The sequence below is a fragment of the Octodon degus genome, unplaced genomic scaffold, assembly GCF_000260255.1.
Source record: "Octodon degus isolate 3935 unplaced genomic scaffold, OctDeg1.0 scaffold00281, whole genome shotgun sequence".
Taxonomy (NCBI): domain Eukaryota; kingdom Metazoa; phylum Chordata; class Mammalia; order Rodentia; family Octodontidae; genus Octodon; species Octodon degus.
This window is the reverse complement of record NW_004524857.1, coordinates 1421008-1426094: the sequence shown is the minus strand read 5'-3', so window position 1 is coordinate 1426094 and position 5087 is coordinate 1421008. Positions and strand designations below refer to the sequence as shown.

General features: G+C 31.8%; 1 protein-coding gene across 2 annotated transcripts in view; it reads left to right on the top strand.

Annotated features, from left to right (window-relative positions):
* Positions 1–5087, top strand: part of LOC111814224 — a 69821-nt gene that overhangs the window by 41934 nt on the left and 22800 nt on the right. Inside the window, exon 2 of one of the 2 annotated variants that reach the window (XR_002819265.1) lies at positions 2638–2703. The exons of the other annotated variant lie outside the window; for it this stretch is intronic. The gene's annotated coding sequence lies outside the window, so the exon portion shown is untranslated. The remainder of the gene's footprint in view (positions 1–2637; positions 2704–5087) is intronic. 2 annotated transcript variants of the gene reach the window in all.

Here is a 5087-nt window from a genome sequence, read left to right as displayed (position 1 = left end):
CCACAATAGTAGTGGGTTAGCCACAGAAGTTGTTGACTTGAGCCTTTCACAGCTCAGCATAATAATATGGCTTTATTTTATATACCTTGTTTTTATACTTTTCTGCTGGATAGTTAAGACCAAGATAAAGCAAGACCTATGTAACAAGAAATGTAACTTTTGTATCTGATAAGGTCAGTCAAGTATCATCAGGATTTATCCTGTAACCCTGTACCACAGTTTGCAGATCAGCCATGTGGGTGAGTCACGGCCATTGCTTGACGAATTTGCTCTCTGTGAAAGCCTGAGAGAATGTTTTCTCTCCATGTGACTCTCCTTAGGCACAGTCTGCATCATCAATCACATTGTTCTGTGGCCTCATAATCTCCTTGATCAGAAAATTTGGGACACAATTGAGTTACATGATGTTACAGTAGAGGTTCTCCTATGTCCTGAGTCTTCACTGACCTTGAAAGGCTAGGGCCAAAATGTTGGATGTCCTTGTAGCCCTTCTATTTCTCTGATTTTTGGCCTGAAAACTTAGGTTGTTAACCCTCCTGAAGAGAAGCTTATTATTACCCTACAACATATGCATTTGTGTTTAACTTCACTGTTGGAATATCAAACATCTTAGATATAGCATGAAACAGGTATTTTCCATCAAGTATTGATATATTAAACATAAAGTTCCTACAGAATATAGAGAGAAAAAATTTAAAAATGAAAAATATTTAAAGAATATGAATAAACAATTACATATTTTACACAAATTTAGAAATCTAACCATATACAGCATTGTAGCACAACAGTCCTGTGACATTTTTTTTCTTTTTCTTGTATCTTTTTTTCATTTATTACCCATTAAAAAAAACTTTTACTTGTGAGACAGGATGGTAATAATTGGTATGTCATGACAAGAAGTACATATTTAGAAGACCAGAATGACAGGCATTCCAAGCGTGACCCTTCTATTACACATTGCTATCTTCAGTGCAGTTGCTTGTTTCACAGGTATCAGTATGTATAGTTAGTCAGGGTGAGAATCCTACCAATTAACTGCTAGTTTCAAAAACCTGCTGATGTTTCTCAGGATCATTGCTTTGCTCATCTTGTGTGTATAAATGTATGGCTTTGTACCTGTCCTATTTGCCAACTTTTCTCTAGCAAGGTTAATCTTAAAAGGAAAGAATAAAATGTGAAGCACATTATGCTCTCACTTGCTAACTCATACTTCATCTTGTTATGTAGAAATTGTGGACTAGTTGATTATGATCCATTTCAGAAAACTACTTAGGAGCAGCACTAAACTGAAGGACAGTTAGTACAATCAAACCAGGACTTTTCAAAGAATGATACTACATGTTGATTCTTCTTCCACTTAAAATTCTATAAGAATTTCCAAAGGAAATTCAAAGGTATTACTTTATTCTATAGATAACCATTTCACAGATTGAGAACCATTAGTTACACTGATTTATTGTAAGGAATAAAATGTCACTGAATTCACAAGGCAGGATTATTTCACAACTAGGAGAAAACCTAAGGGGGATGCCTACATTAAAGGGTTAAAGTGAAAGAAACAGAATCCTGTGAAAGAAACTGAGAGGATGGGAAAACAAGAGACAGCGATGTCATGGAAATCAAGAGAGGAGGGTATAAATTTGAAGGTAGACTCACCTGTGCTTTTAGGTTTATATATCAGGAGAGCATAGGCAACCTATATGTGTGTGGTAGTACTAAGAATATGCATGACAGAATAAGCAAACTTGTGGAGTAGGATAATACGGAGCCTGTAAAACATTATGTAGACTACATGTTATTTACCTATGATGTTCTTCACTCACTGTTTTTCCAGAGTAGTTCTATTATTGGTCCATACTTCTTTCCTAGAAAATGGATTTGGAAGATGATTTGCTGAGATTAAGGATTTCTTGGACACTCAGAAATTCTCTGTCACCAGAGAAAACTAGTCTTATGATTACCTTGAATATTCGAGCTTTTCTTCTTCATCAAATTAAGTTATACATCTTAAATAACTGAGCCCTAAATATTAAAATAGCAGTAACTGATTAATATGCTGAGCTGTAAAAGGCTCAAGTCAACAACTTCTGACATTGCCAGTCCTACAGATAACCCACTACTACTATGAACTACTGGACTATATTGGATTATTTTGCTGAATTCACACACCTACAATATTTAAATGGCAATGGGATATCCATCTCTGACAAAACTGAACAAGAAAAGGGGATATAAATGAAGCACCATTTTCTGTATGTATATACAAAATAGTTAGGATAGATATACAGCTACTTTCTCTTAATTCAGTGAGAAGAAAAATCTGTACTAATAGTGTTTGGACAGGATATTATGTCTGCATCTTGTACTATGGATAACCACTGCAAAAAATAATATACAACATATTAATTATTGAAACTGTCCTACTAATTAGTTTTCAAACCATCTCATTGCTATTTGTTTCTCAATAAAATTAATAAAAAAGTAATTAAAGTCAGAAAAATGAAAAAAAGAATCTCAAAATATAAGTTCTTTTATTGGTTGTGAATATTTATGTTTGCCATTTTTAAAATTAGGTGAGTTTTCATTAAATTTGTTAGAAAGCATTTGGAAAGATAAATTTGTGTTCTCTTTTTGCAGAATTTGATGAATAGATAACTGAAAAGATAGATCTTCTGAAAGGACAAGGAGAGAGTTTCTTCAATGGTAAAGTTTATGATGTTCTCCTTAACTAAATGGTCTTTCAGGAATATAATCAGACTTATCAAGAAAGAAAATGGAAAAAAATGTAACAATGTGGAAATATTTCAGTGCCTGAACATGTAACAGAAGGAAGCAGTAAATGGAGATGAAATTGTTTTTGAGTCAGGTAGTAAAATCTGAGCTTCATTTAGTCTTACTAAAGTTTGTCAACTTAAGTTATCTTTTCAAAAAAGCCCACTCATAGTCCTCTTGAGCCTTTTTCTTTTTTCTTTTTTTTTCTAAGCCTTTTTCTTTTTCTAGTTTCATTTCCTTTATTTCTACTCAGATTGTTTCTATTTCCTTTTTTTCTACTAACTTTGGGTGTAGTGTGTTCTTCTTTGAATTTGTTCACATATAATATTAGGCTTTTTACTCTAATTTTTTTAATGTCATCACTTATGGTTATAAACTTGACTCTTAGAACTTTACTGCATCATATTAATTTTGGTATGATATTATCTCAAGATTTTTTTTATTTCTATTTGAGTTCTTTGACTCATTGCTTTTTTAGGCCATGTTTTTTAATTTTCCTTTTTTGCTGAATTTTCCATATTTCTTCCTGTTAGTAATTTCTAATTTCATACAGTTCATACTACAGTGACCAGAAAAGATACTTGATGTGATTTCATTCTTATTAAATTTTTTAAGACTTATTTTGAGGTTAACTCTGATCAATCCTGGAGAACATTCTGTTGTATATACTTAACAAGAAAGTGAATTCTGCTACCACTGTTGAGAAGAATATTTCATATACAAATATTTCTGTTAGGTCCATAAAATATGGTTCAAATCCAGTTTTCTTCTTTTCTGTCTGGATATTTTCTGTCTAGATGATCTGTCCATACACTGTTGACTTCCACATTGTTGGAAGTGGGTTACTGAAATTTCTTACCACTATTTTCTTTATCTCTAGATTAAATATTTACATTATAAATTTAGAGATGCCAATGTTGGGTATATAGATTTTTATACTTATAATTTTTGTATTTTCTTGATGAATTAACCATTTTATCATGATATAGAAACTATAAAGTGACAGTAGTAAAACCCTACCTATTGCCTAGAATATAAATGTATTAACTCCTAAAATCAAAGGCTCTCAGTGATAAAATAGATTAAAAAACAAGACAATTGTCTGCTCTTTTGTCATTTCACATAAGTCAGATGTTTGGCTTTTGATTTATTCACAATGCCCTGTGTATTAGCTTTGGGGAAAATGGGATTTCTTTGAAAGCATTCTGTTGACATGTTTCATCATTTTTTTTCCTTTTCTCAATGAACTCAAAGATGATATAACTAAACACAAAGAAGTAATAAGTAAAAATGATCAGTGAGTTTACAAAACACACTAATTAAAAGCTGTCTGAGCTAAACAAAATATTACAAAATATGAATGCCACCTTTGCAAATAATTAGAGTTTATGAATAGGTTCCAAGAAGAAATTCAGAGACAAAACTTCTGATAGAAATCAGCAACAGAAAAGTAATGCAATGGCAGCAATAAGATAGTACCTCTTAGTGATAATCTTGATGTGAATGGACTCAGCTTATTAATCTAAAAACACAAATTAAAAGATTGGATCAACACCAAAACCTCAACAATATACTGTATACATGAAACAGGTTCAGTTCAAAACTTCATAGACTGAAAATTGAAGGATGCAAAACAATATTTCATGCCATAGGAGCCTCCAAACAAGGAGTAGCTTTCCTATTTTCAGACAAAATGGATTTTAAATCAAAATTGCTCAGAAGAGGAAAAGAAGGTTACTACATATTGGTCAAAGTAGTAATTATACAGGAGAAGATATCAATTGTACACAATTGTAAACACTAAACACTGGCATATCCAACTTCATAAAACAATACTACTGGACATAAAAGATCAGATAAACATCAACACAATTATAGTGGGGACCTTAATATCCCAGTATTATAAATAGATAGATCAAGTGGATAAAAAAATCAAAAATGAATTACCAGAGATGAACGACGCCTTAAATCGAGTGGTCTTAATAGATATCTACAGTGTTTTACCCAACAATAATATCATACAAAATCTTTTTTTTCCATAATTTTACTGATAAACAAATAGCAATGAGGCAGTTTCAAATCAAATTGGTAGGACAGTTTCAATAATTAACACATTGCATACCTTCTTTCTAGGGGTTAATTGCTGTAAAAGATGTGGACATGATATCCTAACACCATTAGAACAAATCACTCTATTCATTAAGAGAATGTAACTATATGTCTATCCTAACCACTTTGAATACACAGATACAAAATGGACATTCATCTGAATACCCTTTTTTGGTTAAGTTTTGTTATTTGAATATTATAGGTGT